Source organism: Dipodomys merriami, unplaced genomic scaffold (assembly GCF_024711535.1).
Source record: "Dipodomys merriami isolate MVZ:Mamm:240054 unplaced genomic scaffold, mDipMer1.0.p SCAF_640, whole genome shotgun sequence".
Classification (NCBI taxonomy): Eukaryota; Metazoa; Chordata; class Mammalia; order Rodentia; family Heteromyidae; genus Dipodomys; species Dipodomys merriami.
This window is the reverse complement of record NW_027206225.1, coordinates 300,622-324,643: the sequence shown is the minus strand read 5'-3', so window position 1 is coordinate 324,643 and position 24,022 is coordinate 300,622. Positions and strand designations below refer to the sequence as shown.

Below are 24,022 nucleotides of genomic sequence, written 5' to 3'. Positions count from 1 at the left end.
TACTGGAACAAAACCAATGATTTGCCAGGGCCAAAAACACAAACCTTTAATCCCGGCCCAACAAACCTCTCAATCCAACTTCAGTAGTGAAGATGAGACTCAAACCCAGGCACTCTCTTCATTAGACAGAGCCTGTACTTAATCACACCTTGTTTTTGATTCCTTGCTACAGGAATGTGAGGGTAGGGGATAACAAAGGCAACACACTAATGGAGTATTATTTGAGGGTGAGATTTGCCATTGGAAAGACCAGGATAAAAGACCCAGCTCCAGCATTTACTAACGTGTGACATCATAGACAAGTCATTTTAATTTGTTTGCCTCTGTTTCTATATCTGGAAAATGGAGATAATCAGAATGCCTTCCTTCATAAAGGAGCAGGTTCCCAGCAAGGTGTAATTGGCTCACACCTGAAATCCTAACTACTAAAGAGATTGAGATCAGAGGATCAAGGTTCATGGCCAGTCTGAGCAGTATAGTCTGTGATACTTTATTTCCAATTAATCACCAGAAAACTAAAAGTAGTGAAGTAATGAAAACTGGTAGAATGCTACCTTAAATAGAAGAACTCAGGTACAGAGCCTGGGACCCAAGTGCAAGCCTGACAACCAAAACCAACAACAACAAAAGAGCAAGTTCCAATCATTTCTTTAAGATAGTATAATAAGCTTTAAATCTGATGATTGAAGTTCAAATCCAGCCCAGGCAGCTAAATCTGAGAGTTTTATCTCCAATTAACTTAAAAAGAGCCAGAAGTACAGATGTGGCTCAAATGATAGAGGGCCAATTACAGGTAGCCACCCACTGCCTTTGCTCCAACCTGTCATAAGCCCAGCACAAGTGGCTCAACAGCAGATATTTGTTGGTGGGAAACTGAAGGAGTGAACACTATAAGGGCCCTCGCCTCCTGCTATCTTTTCTTGTCCAGGCCCTCCCTGGCTGTATTGTTATCTATTCTCTCATCCTGGGAAAATAACCATAGCATAAAATGTGTCATCTCAACCAGTTACAATTGTACACTTCAGTGGCTTTAAGTACATTCAAATTTTCATGCACCCTCTCTGATACCAACTTCTAGAACTTTCTCAGAATCCAACCTGAAATTAAGCACTTATTAAAGAGCACCTTCCATCCATCCCTTTCCACAGTCTCAGGAAACCCACCATTCTACTTCCTGTCTCACAATTTGACTGTGGCAGATCTCCTGTGACTAGAGTCATGATATTCTAATGATAGTGGTAGTAATGGTGTGTATGTGCATGTGCTTATATGTGTGCATGTGTGTGTGTGTTTGTGTGTTCATGCTCATGCACACACAATTTTATTGCTTGTACTAGGTCCTGGGCACCATCCGTGGGTTTTTTTGCTTAAGGCTAGCACTCTGCCACTGGTACCATAATTCCACATCAGTTTTTTGAGATAGTTAATTGGAGATGAGTCTCATAAAGCTTCAGTCCTCAGCTCTAAGCTTCCTGAATAGCTAGAATTACAGCCATGAGCGAACAACTCACGGCTAGAGATGGTGAATTTTAACACATTAATTCTGCTAGCATGTAGTGCCTCATGTTTTAGTCAAACATCAATGTAAATGTTGCTGTGAAAAGACTTTTGGAAGCAGGGGTTATACTGTGGGGAAGGGACATACAAAGCAACAAAGTAATCATCTTATAAAGCTGTTAGAAATAATCGCAAGGAAGAAAAAACATTTGAATCTTTATCTTGGGGTTCATTTCGCCTAACATCAATTTATCTGACTGTTTCTGCTTATGTCAGACATATACTATTTGTTGCATATAAGGGAACCCTTGGGACCTATGTTTCTTTGGGTCTGGCTTACTTCACTTAATATAATTTTTTCCAAGTCTTTCCATTTCCTAACAAATAAAAAACAAATTGTTTAAATAGGGATACAGGTGGACCCATTGCAACAATGAGATATAAAAGTCGTTATGGAGAAAAACAAACTTTACATCTTTGGAGGGAGGGGGGATTAAGGGTGGGTGGGTGGGAGATGGGAAGGGATGGTAAGGGGAAACAAAGGAAGAGGCAACAATGTTTGATAAGAAATGTATTCATTACCTAGCCCAAGTAATTGTAACCCCTCTGTACAGTATTTTCGCAATAAAAAAGGAAAGAAATTAAAAAATTTTTGGATGTGATTATCATTTTAATCACATGGGTAAATTTCAATAGATAAATTTAAATAATTTTAAACTTGGAGTAAAGAAGATTTATTATGGCCTGGGAATGTGGCTTAGTGTTAGAGTGCTAGCCTAGCATGCATGAATCTCTGGGTTTGATTCCTCAATACCGCATGAACAAAACCTAGAAGTTACTCTGTGGCTCAAGTGGTAGAGCACTGTCCTTGAGCAAAAGCAGCTCACTGACAGTGCGCAGGACCTGAGGTCAAGCCCCAGAACTGGCAAAAAACAAAAACATAACAAAACAAATCAAAAAAAGATGATTACCCTTCCTAAATAGAATGGGCTTTGTCCAATGATTTGATGAATTTCAAAATTTGAGTATCCTCACTTAACTGCAGTATAGAAATTCTGAGTCTCCATCTACAGGCTGAATGATGCAAAAATTTTCTCTTGCTTGAGATATCAGGCCTGATATCCCCCAATCAACACATACACATATGTGTATACATACATGCATGTGTACATATGTGTGGACACATTTTATATATGTGTATATAGATATACACACATATACATATACACACAAGTTTATAGTGGGGAGGCTTGAACTCAGGGTTTAGACACTCCCTTAGCTTATTCTGCTTGAGACTAGTACTTACCTCTTGAGCCACACACACCTTCAGGTCCAGGTTTTTGTTGGTGTGTGGGAGATAGTCTTGGGTGAAGGTTATGAGCCTTTTTTTTGTTTTTATTTTTTGGTGCCAGTACCAGAGCTTGAACTCAAGATCTGGGCACTGTCCCTTAGATATTTCACTCAAAACTAACACTCTATAACTTGGGCTACAGCTCCATTGCAGGCATTTTAGTGGTTAATCGGAGATCATGGCTGTAAACCATGATCCTCAGACCTCAGCCTCCTGAGTACCTAAGATTACAAGCATGAGATACCAGCACCTGCCTCAGACAGTATTCTTATGTTTACTATTTGCATTTTGAGCTGTGTGGCTCTAGTCAGTGGCTTAATCTCTCTGAATACCATTTTCTGATATGTGAATGAAGTTTAAGAAAGAACATCAATAATAATAAATACTCCATGGGGTGGGTATGGACATTTGATGGGGTAAAAATAAAATAAATGAAACCTTCATGTCTCAATACAGGAGTTGTTAGTAATCAATATTTATTATTTGTCATTATTATTTGGCCTGACCTTGATTTGAGAAGCCTTATAAGGTGCAGGGCAGAGAAGAGAAGTCCCACTGCAGCCTCTTCCCTGCCCCATCTCACTGGCTTTCTTTGAGGTCACTAGAGGCCCCCAGCCTTGATAAATGTCCTAGCCCTATATGTTATGACTTGCTGGCAGATTTGAATTTGACTTTAATCACTCGTGCTCTGGCTGTGATTTTGAGGAAAATGGCTAAATACTGTTGGTGCCAATGGGGAGATAGCAGCCCATTCTATACTCTGGTCATTGAAGACTCCCCAAAACAATAGAGAGAGGGAGGGAGAGAGAAGGAGAGGGCTGGCAGAATCTGTGCTGGACCAGGACTGTCAAATGGGATAGAGAGACCCACCCTATAGCCATTGAGGGGGCTCCCTTTCTTTTCCTGGAGTGCTGGTGATGTAGGTATTTTTTAGATGATAGGATAGAAGGATCAGAGTAGGCATGTCACTGAAAGGATCTGATTTCAAGGAATGGATACCCATGTCTTACTCTTCTTGCCATGAGAGGTCCTTGGTGTCCTCAGGTTCCTAGTCTTTATAAATGAAGCTAAGGCTAGATCTTCAGTCCCAAGGCCCAGGGAGGATTCAATAGGCCTGAACTCAAGCACAGCATGGACTCTGTAGGGGGAATCTGACTGTCAGCACCAGCCAAGGATGTGTGGTTAAAAAACTATGCCTCCTGGTTGTCTGTAGGTTCCCGGATACCCAGAAGTTTCTATTTCACTCAACTCTTGAACTAGATCATTCCTTCCTTCCCTTTCTCCTTCTATCCCCTCCCTCTCTTTTTTGTCTTCTTTGGACTTGATCACAGGGCCTGTGTCTGAGCTTTTTCGCTCAAAGCTAACTCTCTACCACTTTGCGACACAGTTCCACTACTGGTTTGCTTTTACATATCTGAGCCACTAATGCCATAATTCTTCTCTCCCTCTTTCCTTCTCCTCCTGCCCCTACTCCCTTTCTTTCTTTCTCTTTCTTTCATTTTGTGTTTGTCCTATGGTCTGAAAAGAGGGCTTGGGCACTGTTTCTGAGCTCTTCATTCAACGCTAAAATTCTACCACTTGGGCCACAGCCCCACTTCCAGATTCTTACAGTCTTTCCTTCCCAGGCTGGCTTTGAATAGCAATCCTCAGATCTCAGCCTCTTCACCAGCTAGAATTAAAGGTGTGAGTCACCATCACCTGGCTTACTTTTTCTTTTCAAAAACTTTCATCACAGGCAGAGTAGTTAGTGCTGTAATGAAGCACCAGCCAGACTCTGTAATAAGGACATACAAGTCTCAACTGGCCTAGGGTCAAACATTATTAAAACCAATTCACACTGAGGAAACCAGGTAAGACAGATTTACCCAGAAGGGTGAAGAATCTATGCCTGATGCCAATAGTTACATCTAGACTCCTAGTTACTGAGGAGGCTGAGATCTGAGAACCATGCATGATTCAAAGTCAGCCTGGGCAGAAAAGTCTGTGAGAGTCATCTCCAATGAAGAACTAAAGACCAAGAAGTGGAGCTTTGGCTCAAGTGGTACAGTGTGCCAACCTTGAGAATAAAAGCTAAGGGACAGAACCCAGACTCGAAGTTCAAACCCTAGGATTGGTGCACACACACACACACACACACACACACACACACACACACACACACACACACACACACACACACACACACACCACAGAATGCCTGTAACCTGTTTGTCTCTTGGTCCACAGGTTTATTCCCCAAAAAAGTACTGGGACAGGGGCATGGATTTGAGGTCTGAGTCCACTGACACACCAGGAATTTTCCTCCTCTGTAATATGGAAATAAGCATACCTGACTTATATGGTTGTTGGGAGCATTAGATGAGCTAACAAAAAGGGGCGTATGTGTGTTTGAGTGTGTGTGTATGTGTGTGTATTTGTTTGTTTGTGTGTGTGTGTGTGTGTGTGTGTGTGTGTGTGTGTGTGTGTGTGTGTGTGTGTGTGTGTGTGTGCCATTCCTAGGGCTGTCCCTGAGCTTTTTTGCTCAAGGCTAGCACTCTACCACTTGGGACACTGGTCCACTTCAAGTTTTTTTGATGTTTAATTGGAGATAAAAGTGTCATGGACTTTTCTACCCAGTGCTGGCATTGAACCACAACCATATATTGCTAGCCTCCTGAGTAGTTAGGATTACACATGTGAACCACTGGCTTCAACTATAATGAGGTTTTAATGAAGGGTAGCTGGTGATATTCTTCAGTTCCTATTTGATGGTGACCTCCCCTGAGATCCCTAACATGGAATCAAAAGATGGGGCTCTGCCTTCAAGGAACCAGGATGAGTCAAAAACAGCCAAGCAATGTTGCATTGACATACAGCCCGGTCTTATTTCTACTCACAACATGAGATTAAGGTGAGTCATTAGGAGCTTCTTTTCTTCCTGTGAGGGACACTGCTCAGACACACTTACAAGAGCACTGACAAAGAAAATGAACGTAGACTTCAAACTGATTGCAGCTTCTACATATATTGTAATCATGTGATTGTACCTAGCCTTGAAATGAACAGAAATGTATAAGTCTATCATGTTGCATGTGCCGATATTGTAGGTTGGCAGACATGTATGTCAGCAACTGCTCACAAGTGTTTTAGACCCATGAATGATGACTTGCTTTATCATTAAAAAAAGTTTTAAACTGGTAGTGCAGAGTAGGACTTGAATTCAGGGGCTGGGCCCTGTCCCTTTGCTATTTTTACTCAAGGCTAGTGTGTAGCGACCGTCTACTCGACCAGCGAGGAAAAACGACCACCACACCAGGAGTCTTCTCAGATCACGCTTTATTGGAGAGCCTTTTAGTTGTAGGAGAGCTTGGGCGCAAGAGAGCGTGCACCCGAAACACAGCCGCTTATATAGGAGAATCGGAACGCGGGTCTTTCTATTGTTGGTCGCCTGCCTTTCACCGTCACCAGGTGTCATGGGATTGGCTGGGGACTCTACCTGGCTCGTGCACTCGCACAGCCCAGGCATCCCGCCAAGCACCGTCTGGGGTGGTTACCTCAAAGCTGCAAGGGAGTGGGCGGAGTCTCGCCTCGGCTCCCTACAGTTCCCCCTTCTTTGTTTTATGGCAACAGGTAAGAGTAGAGGTTGGGCCTCTGTCTAAGACATTAATGAGAGGACCTTGCACTGGTCTTCGCCTGAGGGGCGCCTTCCCCAGTGATGACCAGGCCCGTCCGATGCCTTTTTTGCAGAGGTGGGATCTTGGGCATCAACCCACTTGCAACCCAGCATGCTCTTCTTGAGGAGATGAGAACCATCTCCTCAAGTGCAGTGCACTTGCCTTGCACCCTGTCCCAAATTGCAAATTGCATACCTGTCCCGGTGCAATGGGATCCCCTGATCCCTCGGGGTGCTAAGGCTATGCAGAATGGTAAGGCTTAACTGCCTCTCAGGGCCGTCAGCCAAATCTGGGGTGAGGATCCACACTCCAAAGCGGCTAATGCTTGCAAGATAACAACCTTGTCCCTTCTGGTTTGGGCTCGAAGGCGACAGACCAACCATAGGCAGACCACGCATCCTCCCAAGCAGCAGGCTAAAAACATTCTGACTCCCACCCGCTCTTTGAAAAAGGACACCGCAGAGGCAATCCAGTCAGTAAATTGTAACAGCCCACAGCATCATTGGTTTAGCTATCACAGGGATTGCTATTAGCACTGTTGCTAACAGCAGGAAGATCAGCTGCATCTTCAAGAGGGGGTTCTGTTGCAGTCTCCACCGGCCTGGTCAGTCTCATTGGCACCCAGTGAGGTACTTCTTGACTCTGTGGAAAAACACAAACAGCTCCCCTGGATCTCGTTATTACCGGATCCGGTCCATACCATTTATTATTAATAACATCCTTCCACATAACCATGTCTTTAGTATCCATGGAGTCTCTTGTCATATGCCAATCTGCGGCAGACTGATCGTTGTCATTTAGAATTAAAAAATTAAGGGTAAAGAGCGCAAGAGAAAGTCTTTCCCTGGGGGACGCGGACTCAGCAACTCCCCCTTTTTGTTTTTGAAGCATTTCTTTTATGCTTCTATTAGCTCTTTCCACTATACCTTGTCCTTGAGGATTGTAGGGCAATCTGGTGGTGTGGGCAACCTGCATTTGTGCGCAAAAGGCGCGAAAACCATGGGAAGTATAAGCAGGGCCATTATCCGTCTTGAGTCTAAGGGGCTTTCCCCAAGCTGCCCAAGCTTCTAAGCAGTGTATTCTGACGTGAGACACCTTTTCTCCTGCCAGAGGTGTGGCATGAATGACACCAGAAAAGGTGTCCACAGACACATGTAAATATTTCAACTTACCAAATTCCGTCAGATGAGTAACATCCATTTGCCATAGGGCGTTTGGTCTCAACCCCCTGGGGTTTACCCCCACATGGGGAGGATGAAGAAAGGTAACACAAGATTTACAGGCTTTAACAATATCTCTTGCCACATGCCTGGACAAATTATATCTTTTCCTAAGGGTATTAGCAGGTACATGATACAATCTATGAAAGTCTTTTGCCAATTCTACAGGATCAGCAGCAACCAGAGCCATAGCCCGAGTTGCCTGGTCCACCAAATCATTACACTTTGCCATCGGGCCCGGCAACATAGAGTGGGCACGAATATGTCCAATATAAAAAGTATGTTTTCTGTTTAAGATAAGGGATTGAATCTGTAACAAAACATTAGAAATTGTACTGGCCTGCTTAACTGAAGCAGCAACTTCAAGAGAAGCAACGGCATTTACAACATATAATGAATCAGAAAATAAGTTAAAAGGTTGATCAAATCTTTTAAAAACTTCAAGCACAATTAAACATTCAACAGCCTGTGGGACATTCGGCCGAAAAATAAAGACTACCGGCTTTTTGTGTCCTTGAACAAAAAAGGCACCTTGTCCAGATTTTGATCCATCCGTAAAGATGGTTAGAGCATCAGCCAAGGGCTCCTTTGAAGTGACAACAGGAAAATACACTAAATTTTTGTTAACTATGGCAAGCAGAGGATGCTTAGGATAATGATTATCAATTACATTTGGAAATGAGCAAACAAGAATTGCCCACATATCCATTGTGGCTGCTAAAATTTCAACTTGCTCACGGGTGTATGGAATAATTAATTTATCTGGAATTTTTGCAAAGTGCATTAAACAATACTTTATACCCAAAATTGCCTGCTTAGCCACTAATTCAGGAAAATATTGAACAGTTTTTGCTCCCACAGAATTGCCGTGGAGCCACAATAAGGGGCCATTTTGCCAAAGAACCCCCGTGGGATAATTTTTTGTTTTTAATATACATAAATCAATAGGTAATTTCAAATCAACCCGTGAAAGTTGAGCCCTAGACAAAGCTGCCTCAACCTTTTGTAGGGAATTTAGTGCTAAAGGTGTCAGGGATCTAGAGGAGGTGACTTCAGGGTCGCCCTCCAAAATAGCAAATAAAGGTAACAACTCTGACCGAGGGAGATTAAGAAACCCCCTTATCCAATTAATATCTCCTGCCAATTGCTGAAAATCATTAAGTGTTTTAAGATGACCAGTTCGAATGGAAAGTTTTTGTGGTTTAATCTCAGTAGGAGAAACAATGGTTCCCAGAAATTGAACAACACTAGTCTGCCGAACCTTCTCAGGGGCAATAATTAATCCTTTATTAGCTAAGGTCTCCGTTACCTGCCCAAACACCTTATGAAGAGTCTCTACCGAGGGAGCAGCCAACAAGATATCATCCATATAATGGACAATCTGTACTTTTGGAAATTTTTCCCTAACAGGGGTTAATGCAGCCCCCACGAACAATTGACAAATTGTTGGGCTATTAGCCATCCCTTGGGGGAGAACTTTCCACTGATAGCGAGCATCTGGGGTTTCATGATTAACCGAGGGCAAAGTAAAGGCAAAGCGCTCCCTATCCTTTTCATAAAGAGGTATGGAAAAAAAGCAATCCTTAATGTCTAAAGCCAAAATAGGCCACTCTCTAGGTAAAGCAGAGAGCAGTGGAAGTCCCCTTTGGATGGGTCCCATAATTTGCATCTGGGCATTTACTGCTCTAAGGTCATGTAATAATCTCCATTTTCCGGAGGCCTTTTTGATCACAAAAATTGGGGTATTCCAAGATGACACTGAAGGCTCAACATGCCCCAGCTGCAGCTGTTCCTGGACAAGAGTTTGAGCCGCTTCCAATTTTTCTCCAGAGAGGGGCCACTGAGGAACCCACACCGCCTTTTGCGTTAACCAAGGTATGGGTACCGCACCTTCAGTGGAAGCTTTGTTTTCAGAGGCCCCTAAGAAAAACCCAAACCCTTCCTGTCCTGTTTAGGAAGTGGCTCTATCAGCTCCTTGCGTCCTTGGAGACGCCAACCAAGCCCCAAGGCTGGCACAAATCCTTGCTGTTTCATCATATTCTGACTGGCCTCAGAATAATCATTAGTTAAAGTTAGCTTTAGCTGTTGCTGCACATCTCTTCCCCAAAGATTGACAGGGACGTCTACCACAAATGGCTGCATTTTTCCAACCTGGCCTTCGTCTGTTCTCCAAGTCAATTCTTTTGCACTTAACTGTGGGGCATCGGCATAGCCCAGCCCTTGTAAGGTCTGGGAGGATTTCTGAGTTGGCCATTGCTTTGGCCACTCCCCTCTTTGGATGATGCTTCGATCTGCCCTTGTATCCACCAATCCCTCAAATCTTCTCCCTTCCACTTGGAGAGTTAGCATGGGTCTTTGGTCTAAAGTTATGGACAGGCATGTAAGGTCGACTCCAGTGGAGCCTAGCCCTTTATCTCCTCTCTCTATCTCCTTAGCAGGGAAATTGCCATGAAGAGAAGCAGAAGCTGTGCAATTCTATCCCCGGGAGAAATGGACACCACTCCATGGGGGACATGACAGAGGACCTTGATAGTCGCCGTATAGTCAGGGTCAATCACTCCTGGGAAAATTATTAATCCTCTCATTGTGGAGGAGGAGCGTCCTAAAACTATTCCTACAGTGCCTTCATCTAGGGGTCCTGTCATGTCTGTCTCCACAATCTGGACTCCCATCTGCTGTGTTAATACCCGTCCGGAGGTTGCACAGTGGTCCAACCCTGCGGAGCCTGAGGTTGCTCTTCTTGGCTGGGGAGTTGTTGCGGGTGCTGTCTGGGAGCCAGAGTCTGAAATGCCCCATAAACTTTCGGGCCCTTGGGACGAGGGCCCTTCTCTCCGTTTTTTGGCTCCTGTTCCGAATTAGTGTTAGTAATTTGGGGGATAAAATGTCCATTGATGTCTCTAACTGACCTGCATTCGTTGACCCAATGCTTTCCCTTTTTACAACGAGGACACACTCCTGGAGTCCTTGGCGGCCTGGGTATATTTTGTACAGGACCACCATTTTGTGGGCATTGCTGTCTAAAATGTCCCAACTGACCACACTGGAAACACCCTTTTCCTTTACTATCTTTTGCGGCCCCGGCAGCCGACAAGACAGCAGCTGCCAGCCCCGCATTGGTCAGGGGGCCACCTACTTCTCTGCAGGCTTTTAACCAAGCTTCTAGGCTTTGGGTTCTTACTGGGGTAATTGCCCTCTGACATTCCTTGGTGCTTTGTTCAAAAATGATTTGTTGTACAAATGGCATGGCTGTTTCCAGATTTCCTAATACCCGCTCGGCTGTCTCTAGCATACGGGCAACAAAATCAGAAAATGGCTCATTAGGGGCCTGCATGATTTTTGTTAGATTGCCAGCCACCTCTCCCTTGTTTGGGAGGGCTCGCCAGGACCTGTAAAAAACCTCGTTTACCTGGCGGTATACTTCAAAGGGATATCCTGTCTGGTCTACCGAGTAGATTCCCTGCCCGAGAAGCATGTCTACGGTCCAGTCTGGGTGCCCGTCACGGACATTTTGTCTGTATTGGGCTTGAGCCTTGTCTTGTACAATTGACCGAAAATCAAGGAACTGCCCGTGATTAAGGCAAGTACGGGCCACTTCAAACCAATCCATAGGTGTCATAGCATTAATAGTTAGCCTTCGAAGCAAGGCAGTGGTATAATTGGCCGTCACTCCATAAGTCCTGACTGCCTCAACTAAATCTTTTAACTGGGAGTAGGAAACCGGCTCAAAATTTCTTTCAGCAGTAATGGGATTCTCAAAGACTGGGAAAGCGGCTGCTAATCGCGACCAGGTTTTTTCTTTTATAAAGTGACTCTTCCCTGCCGGCGGGCACGGCGGGGGGGCCGACGGGTGAGGGGCAGCTCCGTTTCCTCTCCCTGGCTGCTGCGGTACTCCCACCCCTAGGGGGCGCCACCCTCCATATCTGTCTGCCTCGTGCTCCGCCGCAGCCTCTTCTAACTCTTCACTATCAGCTGGATCGAGCTGCTCTCCCTCCTCCTCTAACATTTCTTCCTCTGAGTCACTCACAAGATTACTATATTCTTGGTCCTGCCCTTCCACATGTAGGGCTGAGAACCGGTTTGCTTTTAAAGAAGGGCACGGGGGTCTCCTTGAGACCCGCTCCTCTCTGAAACCCTTCTCCTTTTGTGAGGGCTGCAGCCCCTCTTGCTTTAATTCTTTAGGATCCTTTTGTCTTTTTTCCCTTTTTCTTTTAGGCCTATTTTCCTCCCCCTTACTGTATGCTGACTCTGATAGACTATCCTGATGCTGCGTTAGTACTTTGCGTCCTTCCTGGATTAAATCAAACCCTCCCTCCTCGAGGCAAGTGCGCACCATCAAAAAGACAAGCCACAAGGGAAGAAGCAATGCAAGCAACCAATAAATATCTAAATCTACAGTGAACAGCATACCGGGGGATTTTTACCGACGTCTCCTCTCCGCGTGTTGAGTTCTGGCTCCAATTCGGCCTCTCGCGCGGGTCCCGTCCCAGGTTCGTTCCCGAGTTTCGGCACCAGTTGTAGCGACCGTCTACTCGACCAGCGAGGTAAAACGACCACCACACCAGGGGTCTTCTCAGATCACGCTTTATTGGAGAGCCTTTTAGTTGTAGGAGAGCTTGGGCGCAAGAGAGCGTGCACCCGAAACACAGCCGCTTATATAGGAGAATCGGAATGCGGGTCTTTCTATTGTTGGTCGCCTGCCTTTCACCGTCACCAGGTGTCATGGGATTGGCTGGGGACTCTACCTGGCTCGTTCACGCGCACAGCCCAGGCGTCCCGCCAAGCACCGTCTGGGGTGGTTACCTCAAAGCTGCAAGGGAGTGGGCCGAGTCTCGCCTCGGCTCCCTACACTAGTGCTTTACCACTTGAGTCACAGCTCCATTTACCTGCTCAGGCTGGCTTTGAACCGCAATCCCCACCTCTTAGCCTCCTGAGTAGCTAGTATTACAAGTGTCAGCCAACAGTGCCCAGCTGACACATAAATGTCTTTTGTTTAGTGACCTAGGAAGATGGCTCAGTGATAGAGTATTTGCTTCTCATGCATGAAGCCCTGGGTTTGATTCCTCAACACCACATGAACAGACAAAGATAGAAATGGTGCTGTGGCACAAGTGGTGGAGCATTCACCTTGAGCTTAAAGAGCTGAAGGACAGTGCCAGAGTTCAATCCCCATCACTAACAAAAAATATTTTGTTTACATATGGTGGAGTTCCTTTCAATGTATATACTATTTTAGATAAATATGAAGAAGCACTTAAGCACCTTACATTGTATAAAGATAAGAGTTATGCATTTCTGGGAAGAAAGTCATTAACTTACATTATGTAATGGTGTGTGTGAGGCACCAAACGGTCTCTACATCTTTGTCATTCTCCTGAAATTTGCCTTGGGTGCAGAGCAATGTTCAATGCTCAGACCATCTCAATAGACACATTTGGCATTTGTCAAAAATGACAAATCCCAGAGTGGTACTGGTGGCTCACAGTTATAATCCAATCATGAGGTTTGCAATGCGAGGATTGCGTTTAAAAGCCAGCCTGGGCAGGCAAATCTGAGTCTCTTACGATTAATTAACAATGAAAAACTTGAAAAACAAAAAATGGAAGGAGCCAAATCACCAGTGGCTCACGCCTGTAATCCTAACTACTCAAGTGGGAGATCTAAGGACCACAGTTCAAAGCCAGACCAGGCAGGAAAGTCCATGAGACTCTTTTGTTATTGTTGTTGTTGGGTCTGGTCCTGGGGCCTGAACTCTGGGTCTGAGCACTGTTCCTTATCTCTTCAGCTCAAGGCTATCTCTCTACCACTTGAGCCACATTGCCACTTCTGGCTTTTTTCTTTTTGCTTATGTGGTACTGAGGAATAGAATCCAGGGCCTCTTGCATGCAAGGCAAGCCCTCTACCACTGAGCCACTTTCCAAGCCCTCCATGAGACTCTTATCTCGAATAAATCACTAGAAAACCAGAAATGGCACTGTGGCTCAAGCAGTAAAGTGCTGTCTTTGAACTGAAGACCTCAGGGACAGCGCCCAAGCTCAGAGTTCAAGTCCCATGACCGACCAAAAACAAACAAACAAATAAAGGATCCCTTGTAGGAAAGTCTGTAAGACTCTTATCTCCAATGAATCACCAAAATGCCAGAAGTAGAGATGTGGATCAGGTGGTAGAGCACTGGTCATGAGTGATAAAAACTAAGAGACAGAACCCAGGCCCTGAGTTTAAGACTGAAGATCTGAAAACACACACACACACACACACACACACACACACACACACACACACACACACACACACACACACAGGAAGAAAAATTGCTATTTTAGTCCAAATGCACGTACAGATGTGCAGGTACATAAGTTTCAAAGAGGCAGAATCAAATATGATCACAGTTTGGAATACCAAAAAATACCATGTCCCATCAGTTCCTGGCAGAGAAGGAAGGCATGTGGCATTCCACCCTCAGGGAACTGCTCTTGGGGACATTCTGGGAAATCCCTCCACAGGAACACATCTGGACTACTGGAGAGTCAAAGGTGGCAAATTCCTCAAGAACCAGAAATTCACATTTCACTCCCTCCAAGGGGCCTACAGCTCCAAGAGGGTCTTTGCACTCACTCCCCAATCAACAATACCTAAAATACAGATAGGATGGGGAAGAGTGAATAGGGAGAATTAGTGGGGAGGCCTAGCGTCCCTGTGCAAGTGGTTAAATGGGAAAAGGACTGACCTGAGTAGAGACACAGGATATGCAGGTGGAAGTTAGGGAGGGGAACAAAGATGATGAGGGCATCAGTCCTACAGGATACAGACATGTGCAGACAGGGTACACTCCAGAAAGAGAATGCTGGAGGAGGTCAGGGGACAGGAGAGGGCAATAGAAAGAACTGATTGTAAAGTATGGTAAGTAGAAATAAGACTTCCATACTGGGGCCCAAGGGCCCTGGGTTCTATTTCTGACTCTACTGAGTGGACAAATCCCTATCCTCGCAGCCTCAATTTACCCCACCTGGGAGAAAAGTAGGAAGAAGCACAGACTGTTCTGGTGCTGCCACTGAGGTCACAGAGGAGGAGAAAGGAGAAGCTGCAGGTTTGAAGTAAACCCAGACAGGGGTGGGAGACTGGGGAGCAGCATTCTCTCAGCACCATACTGAGGCACTCAGTTATCTGCCTCCTAACCCCTCGGGGTGCCATCAGGCTGCCGATTATGGTGCAGAGCCCCAGCCCCACGTTGAGCAGGAAGCATAGGGCTGCCAGTAATAGAGTCACTGCCTGCAGAAGTGACACCTTCTGCTTCTGCACAGCCAGTCAGCCCCACCGGCCCTGTAACCTTGCTCCAAGCCTAGGCACATCCACATGGTGGCAACAGTAACAACTCAGCAAAAGAGTGTGGCCCAGGCACCAGGCCACTCCACAGCCCACCTTCACTTCTTCTGTTTACAGGCTAGCAACCCAGATGCTACCACTTAGTCACCACCTCAGGGGGGAGTCGCAGCCACCAACCCACAAGTTGGGGACTATGGAGTCCTCACAGTCAAGATTCCCACTTCCACACTTGTTAGACAACGAATATATCTGTTACCTTGGCCTTCTGGAGAGTTCCAGTCTATCTAGGTGTGATATGTGGGTCTGATATCAGATATATCCCTCCTCAACTGAAATGGTGCATCTTGCTCCTCCATGGCTCCCCCCCTTGCCAAGTGAGGTGAGAAAGAGCAAGAATTGGATTGTTGGGCTATAAGCCGTACGTGCTTGGTGCTAGTGAGCAGGGTGCGTTTTGGTGGTTCAAGTGTACCCCAGGGATCTATCCCTCTTCACAGCCTCCTCTGCGTCTGTGAGCTATCCTTGAGGAGTCGAGCTTCTCAGGCTTTGCAGATACTGCTGGAGCCCTGCCATTGCCCTGCCTCCAAGGTCTCAGACTCCCCACTGCTGTTGGCCAAGGCCTGAGGACACCAAGACCCCAGGATTTCAGTGTCCGCAGCCATGAAATGGGGTCCATGCTGTGATCAGTGTGTACTGTTCCACTAATGGGCCACAGATGTTGGGTGTGCATGCACATATATAAACCAGAGAGCATTGCCTGCTGCCTGTGACATCTGTCTGCCATTTCTACCAAAGTGTTAGGGAGGCAACATGAGACTGTCCTCTGGCCTCTTCCTCATGAAGGTACAGTCCCATGCATGTCCTCTGGACACTAAGTGCACGCCGATCCCTTCCAGAAACCTCCAGTTTAGTGTTTGTCTCTATCCAGCCCCATTAGGCAACCATCAGCCAGCACCAATGTGGGCTAGACCCTGTGCCAGGCTCCAGGAGGATGTACAGGAAGCCCCAAGCCCTAAGAGTTCAAATGACTGAGGGCTGAAACACCAAACAAACATGGAGTGACCCAAGACAGGCTAATGTGGTGAGGGCTCTGAAGAAAGACTTTCTGCACCACAGAGAATCTGGTCCTCCTGATCCACTGCTCATCCCGAAACTGCTTCTTCCCTGATGCCTTCCTGTCTGCCATGTTCCACATGTGCCCTCTTGATTCTCTTCTTTCCAGCCTGCCACTAATCCTGGTGATTTACAAGCCACAAACATAGATAACTCTCACCTCCCGTTTCTTTTGGTTCCAGGCTGAACAGTAAGGTCAGTATTTCTGACATCATAGCTTGAGTCAATATCTGTAACAAAACTTTGAAGGCTTGGGTCACGTTGGCTTGAATCCACATTCCTGGGGATGACACACAAGAATTAATCAAAATAGGCAGTTTTGGCTCAAACTTGTAATCCTAGCTACTCAGTGTGATATCTGATTTGCTATTCACTGGAAGAAAGTTTATTCTAGCCTCAATCCTTCCTGCGGTAGCTAATTTTCTCTCCTGAGCCCCTTTCCCTTGGTAAAGAAGGATATCCATGGGAACAAAAATGTAAATTCAGAAACATTTTTGCTAAAAGTAAACTTCTCTCTCTCCCTCAAGCTTCCCAGACTGGCAGCTTTGCAGTTTATCACAAATTTTGCTGAATGCCACTAACAATTATGATGCTTATCACCAGCTGTACTGAGTTCTTTATTACTCAGGAAGTTGTAATAAACATCATTCCTGTTCAGAAAATTTCAGCGCACTGTCAGAAGCATTGACTCGTGTGTCCCCATTTGAGCTTCTGTGTGGTGTGAGGGTGCATGCTGACATGCATTCTCTCTGGGAAAAGGATTCCCCTTCTTCAACATCAGGGCAAAGGTCCAATGTCCCAAGGCATGTTTGACTCAAGGCTATGATTTGCTTCTGTAACCTTGCTTGCTTGCTTTGGTAAACATCACCTATGTGAAAGCACTTCCTATAAAAATCCCCCCTGAACAACAAACAGGGCTGTTCTCTAGCTCTGTGAGCTGAGGACAGATGGAATATGGCTAAATAAAGAACTTCCAGCCAAATTGCCTGAGTGCTGTCATATCTTCCTGGGAAATTGGAATACTACAATTTAAATTGGAATACAACACAAGTGGCTAAAATCTGAAGACTAATCTCCATTTGAAGCCAGCCTTACAAGAAGGCCCATGACATGACACTTTTATCTCCAATAAACTACTCAGAAAAAGAAGAAGTTCTGTGACTCAAGTGATAGAGCACTAGCCCAAAGCATAAAGAGGCTCAGGAACAGCACCCAGGCCCTGAGTCCAGGTGCCAGTACTGGGAAAAACAAATACAACAACAACAAAAAAAAACGGGTAATCAACTCTCCTGTCTTCCTTGTCCTTACTTCTCAGCCTAGTACTGTCTTTGTGTGTTCTGTCACAGTGCTGTTGACCAAGAAGTCCTTTGCACACAGAAAGCCTGCTCTTTCTTACCTGCACTGGCCACATCATTCATTCTCTATTCTCCATTCGATGTTAAACATTTTTTTGGGGCGGAGGTCCGGTCGTGGGGCCTGAACTCTGGGCCTGGGAGCTGTCCCTCAGCTCTTCAGTTCAAGGCTAGCACTCTACCACTTGAGCCATAGCGCCACTTCCGGCTTTTTTCTTTTTTTTTTTTTTTTAATATTTTATTTTATTTGAGAACATACTTACAGAGGGGTTACAATTACATGGGCAGGATAATGCATACATTTCTTACCAAGCATTGCAGCCTCCTCCTTTGTTTACCCTTCAATGGCTTTTTTCTTTTTGCTTATGTGGTGCTGAGCAATCGAACCCAGGGCCTCAGGCATGCAAGGCAAGCTCTCTACCACTGAGCCACTTTCCCAGCCCCTCTATGTTAAACTTATTTGTTCAAGGCTGATGTTCTATGTTGGGTCTTCGTCCGTCCCACGAAAGATGGATGGGGTCTGAGGAAAGGTAAGTGTGGCGCTCGCCTGTTCCCCAGCCCAGGAGACAATCAGACGCAGCAGGGAGCCAAATCCAGCAGGTAGAAAACTCATTTATTAACAGAGAGCAGCCCTTATTAAATACAAAAAGGGCGGGTGGCATGGCAAGGGAGGAAGAGGAACCAATCACTGTCAAGGTCACACCCTATCATGCACCTGAGCCTTCATGGGCTGGTTAGGCACTGATAGGAAGATCAATTGGGCTCTGCCCACTCTACTCTCTCCCAGCGCCATCTTGGCTGCCCATGTGCTCTATAGTAAATTGGGCTCTGCTCACTCAACCCCCTCCCAACGCCATCTTTGCTGCCCATGTGCTCCACAGTTCTATTGTTGAGTCTCACCTCTACTGTATCTCACTTTTTGGAGATAAGAGTTTCAGCAACATTTCTTTCTAGTCTGGCTTCAAGCCTCCATCCTCAGTTCTCAGCCCTATAAGTAGCTAGTTTTATAAGTGTGGGCCACTGGTAGCCAGCAAATTTGACTATGTTTTGGTACCTTATATATGTAGAATCATAAATATAGTTTTTATTTTTAATATGGTTTATTTCACAGTATTTTAAAGATTCATTCTTGTTGTAGCATGGTCAGAATGTCATTCCTTTTTAAGATTGAATAATATTCCCTTGGCTGGTTATACCACATTTTGTTTACCCATCAAGAGACATTTGGTTTTCTACCTTTCTACTACTGTGTATAATGTCATGAATAACATTATTATCTTTTACATTGTGCACACTGTTGTAAAAACACGCCAGAGACATCCTTTTATAATAAACTGAGGTGAATCCCCCTGTGGCTTTCCTTCATATTAACTATCAAAGAGAAAACTTAAAGCCAGTGAGGCTCATATGGAGTGACCAACTTAAATATTTTTCATCCTATTTACAAGGATATTGCTGTATTCCTATATAAATAAATATCCAGCCAGGTACTGGTGGCTCATGCCTGTAATCCTAGCTACTCAGGAAGCTGAGATCTGAGGATTGCCAGGTTGGGCAGGAAAGACTGTGAAACTCTTATCTCAAATTATCCACCAGAAAATCCAAAGTGGTTCTGTGGCTCTAGTGGTAGAGTGCTAGACTTGAGCTGAAGAGCTGAAAGAAAGTGCCCCGGCCCAGTGTTCAAGCCCCATGTTCAAAAATAAATCAATAAACAATATCCAACAAGTTGACAAATCAGGCAAGGCCTTTGCAAATTTGTTCTTCTCTTCTCTGGAAACTTCTTCTACACCTTTGTGTGGACCTGAATGCTTAATAGTTCCTGTCTTTGATCCTAGCTTATCAGGAGGCTGAGATCTAAGGATCCATGTTCAAACCCAGTCTGGAAAGCCAATTCTGACAGACTCCTATCTCCAATACACTAGCAAAAAACTTCAAAGTAGAAGTTTAGCTAAAGTGGTAGAGCATCTGCCTTGCAGGAAAAAGCTAAGCAAGTGTATGGGACCCTGAGTTCAAGCCCCAGTACTTGTACACACACACAAAAGGAAAATAAACTTTGTTTAATTCGTTCATCTTTTCAGCAGCTAGATCAGAAGTTCTGCCACAGAAAGGCCTTCTCTGGCCATATGACCTAAAATATTAACTTCCTCTCAGTTCCTTGATTTTCTCTCAGAGCAGGTCTCAGTTTGGGCCTCCCTCTGAAGGGTGTGAGCTCCAAACTCACTCTATTTTATAACATCCTTTTCTCTAGCAGCACCTAGTCCCCATTATTGAAAATCAGAAAATTGGACCTCCTTCTGAGCAGAGCAGTTTGCAAAAAGGGTCGCCCTCTTCTCTGGGTCAAGTAGCCCTAATAGAGCTGACAGCTGAGGATTTTATCTCATACAACTCTCAACCACGGGAAGGTAAACTGAGGACCTTCCCAGGATAAGAAGTAATTCCTGCTTGAGCAAAATGTATCAATCAATGTCACAACAGGAAGGAAACTATTCAGAATATATCTTCCCTTCCCCTCTCCTCTTCTAGCTCTCAAGAGGATTTTGAAAAAAATTGGATTTAAGTGTGGTTATTTTTCATATCTTCCCAGAGTCACTTGTTCAAAGCTGCACACCAGCCCAGGTTGCCCACAATAGGAACTCCACCTTAGGAGCCCAGCTTTAATCTTGGACCTCTTTCATCACTCTTACAATATAGGATGCACCCAACAAGGGAAGGCGCTTCAGGGGCTTTATCCTCCTCCCACAGACAAGTTAGTTCCAGAGGGGAAACTGACCTGGCCATCGACTGAAAGTGAACCAGAATAGGATGAGCTCAGAGTGAGCCCTCCTAATGGGAAAGTCACAACCATTAAGTTAGATAATATATAATAAAGGGTTGCCTGTCTGTGGTGGCTCACACATGTAATCCTAGCTATTCAGAAAGCTGAAGTATGAGGACTGGGGCTTGAACTCAGAGCCTGAGCCCAAGGCTAGTGCTCTACCACTTGAACCACAGTACCACTTCCAGCTTTTTCAGAGTTGGTTATTGAGATAAGATTCTCATGGACTTTCCTGGTCAGGCTACCTTTGAACCACAATCCTCAATCCTCAGCCTCCTGAGTAGCTTAGATTACAGGTGTGAACCACCAGTGCCCACCTGGCCCCCATTTTTCAGATGTACCTCACCTCATTCTCTTTCTCACTCAGAACCAGCCACACACCACTTCCTCCTGATATGGGGTTTATTCCAGCCCTGAGACTTTCACCCTAGCTATTGCCTCTGTCACATGCCCCCAAAGCTGGCTCCCTCTCAATCTACAGGTCTTGGCTTCAGTGCTACCTCTTCACAGAAACCTTTTCTCTATGTATGTGGATTCTGGGGTTTGAACGGGTTTGAAATCAGGACCTGGTCACTGTTGCTTATCTTTTTAAAATCTTAAATATAGTATTCTACCATTTGAGCCACAGTTCCCAATTATGCTTTATTGCTAGTTCATGGGAGATAAGAATTTCAGAGACATTTTTTGTTGAGACTGACTTTGAAACATGATCGTCAGATCTTAGCTTCCTGAGTAGTTAAGATTACAGGTGTTAGCCACCAGCACTTGACTCACAAGGACTCTTTCTGGCACTCTCACCTGCACTATTTATCTTTATATAGTTGTTTCATATATTGGTTTATTGACTTTTCACTTGGCTTCCACAAATAAATGATCAGTTGTGTCTTGGGTAGGTTCCCTGTCTGCTCCTAGCCTACATTTTGGATCATTCACACCTGACATGCATCTGATGAATGGTGAATCTCTCCACCCACTGTCCCCTTTTACTTTCTTTTTTTATTATTTGTTGTATGGTCTTTGGCCTTGAAATTAGGGTCTGGGCATTGTTCCTGAGTGTAATCCTAGGTTGTTAATGTTAGCTTCTTGGGAGGCTGAGATCTGAAGACCGTAGGTCAAAGCCAGTCCAGATAGAAAAGTCCCTGAAACTCATCCCCATTTAACCACCAGAAAACTGGAAGTGGCATTGTTGTTCAAGTGGTAGAACACTATCTCCTACTTGTAATTGCTTGCAAACATTAGTTCCTCTGGCTTCAGTAGCCAGCCTTTGGATTGAGACATGATCTCTCTATGCAGCCTTGGCTGTATAGGGATTATCCCTCCTATAATTCGTTTTTGAGTATACTTCTTGCAATCTTTCACATCCCAATAACAGGTCCCTGTGCTCTCAACTGCTATTATCTTTGATGTCTTATAATACTCTCCACCACTTTCTCGAGAATTGCTCTGCTCCTGGGCCTGAATACTGCAGCATATTCTGAGAAGAGTGGTAGCTATTCGCTAGCCACACCCATCCTGCCAAATCTCCGCCTTAAATTATATTTAGTCTAATTATGAGACTACCCAGAAGGAAGGGAATATTCTGCTAACCGCCCTCCTCCAACCCTGCTTCTTAGTAGACAGTTTATGATCTCAAATTGTGGCTCCCCAGAGAGGAATCTTTCACTGCTGCTTAAAAAGAAAGACCAGGCAAGGGAAACAACACAGAATCCTGGCCTGGAACTGTGCTAGGACTGGGGTTCTTCTGCAAGAAACAGAAGGGAATGGCAGGCAGAGTGGTACCTAAGCCTCTCTTCAGAGGTGACTGCTTGACATTATAAAGCAATTGAAATTCAGATGACAAGATGTAATGGTTAAGCCAGGTAAGTAAACTGGCTCTCCTTCTATAGGGAGAGGTAAGTTGGAAAGATCTGCAAGAGTTGGGCACGGTGGCACTGTTGAAGGTACTCTTTTTACTTGGACAGCCTAAGTTTTCTTTAATTAAAAGGTACATGCCCATGGCATAATTGAATGTTCTGTCCTGTATAGATCCCTGGATCTCATATGGTAGTACCTCATGTCACACTTTAAGAATGGTGGGTTCCAGCTTGTTGAGTCTTGGCTCATCAGAACACAGGGAATATTATGCAACTTGTTTAAGCTATGGGTGCTCCATTATTTGTTCAATATTTGTCTCTCCCTCAGGTCCTCAATTACCAGTTGGCAGTTTACATTTTGTCCTCAAACAGACAGTTTATATGGACCAACATATTTGGCCCTCAGAACTAGTGACTCTACCTGGATAACATCCTCCCCTCAAAGGGAAATCTTCCTGTTATAACAAAATATAAAAAGACACCTAAGCTCCAGATTTCCACCTTGTAGGCATATTTTCTTTTTCCAATTGTGGGGCTTGAACAGTGTCCTTGAGCAATTCAACTCAAGGCTAGAACTCTACCAATTGAGCCACTGTGCCACTCCCAGTTTTCTAGTGGATAATTGGAGATGAATATCACAGACTTTTCTGACCGGGCTGGCAATGAACCATGATCCTCAGATCTCAGCCTCCTGAGTAGGTAGGATTACAGGTGTGAAGCCAGTTCCAGCCATCATTTCTTTCTTGCAGGAACATTTCAGGGGTATGGAATAGCACAACACCACATAAATTTGTCAGCAGCTGCCCCGGGGAGAACCAGATGATTAGACCAAAATAACTAACCTTGATATTGCCTTTGCTGTCCAAAAGGATATTGTTGGGCTTAAGATCTCAATGTGCGATTGTGTTCTGCTGTAATTAGTACAATTTGTTTGAAGAATCTCCTGGCTTCAACTTTATATAAGTGGTGGGATTTTCAGATAGACTTCAGAAGGTAGCCCCTAGTGGCCAATTCCATGATGAGATATACATACTCTTTTTTCTCCATCACCAGGTACAACTTGATGATGTGTCTGGGCCATCCAGCCTTAAAAATGTCCATCTTATTCTCTATTCAATGCCTGGAGGACTCTCCCATATGACGTATTTTAAACTGCCATCTCGGTGTCTGTGAAGTGGTGATGGGACAGTTTCACTCAGGTAACTTGGTCAAGGAGTTCTTTTGTCTGGTATTGTTTGATGATCTCCTCGTCAAGCAGCTCGGGGATGATTCTTTGTATTCTGCGATCCTCCTGCTATGAAAGCAGGTAGCAAGTCTCCGAAAAATTAACTCAATAAAATAATGGGAAACCCGGCAAAAAGTAAAAAAGAAATACCAAAATCCAACCAACAAAACCTGCAACCAAACAGATCATCAATCTAGCCTTGAGTTAATCCAGCAGCTTACCAAGCGAGAGCTCCCAGCACTGTTAACTGACAAATGTTGGGGCACAGTGGCTTCCTATATACCCTACATGACCTATCACAATGGAGCAATCACAACTGTGCATAGTGACATCATGGGGGAAATGGACAAATCAGATTCAGACCAAGTGAGGTCAGAGAAAAAGTGGACCAATTACAGCCTGCCACCATTGACACTGTAGCTCTTAGGCCTCCAAGACTGTTGCTAGAGATTCCAGGAGGACTTGAGGTTGCTATGGTTATTTTCATGGAATTTTTGAAACCACTAAGACAGTGGTCAATGTCCTCTGACCTATGAGAGCACTCCTGCATTATATAAATTGCTTCTGTGGAGACACTAGCCAATAGCCTCCATTCTTGATGGCCACCTTATCCTATGACTTGTTCC

At 44.8% G+C, this 24,022-nt stretch overlaps 1 long non-coding RNA gene across 1 annotated transcript; it reads right to left on the bottom strand.

The window, feature by feature from the left end:
- Positions 1 to 6,837: 6,837 nt before the first annotated feature.
- Positions 6,838 to 23,572, bottom strand: LOC138815461 (uncharacterized). Its single transcript, XR_011368325.1, has 3 exons — positions 23,014 to 23,572; positions 16,312 to 16,431; positions 6,838 to 7,143 (listed from the first exon to the last, which is right to left on the bottom strand). It is a non-coding gene; the product is annotated as an uncharacterized lncRNA (long non-coding RNA).
- Between the last annotated feature and the right edge of the window lie 450 nt (positions 23,573 to 24,022).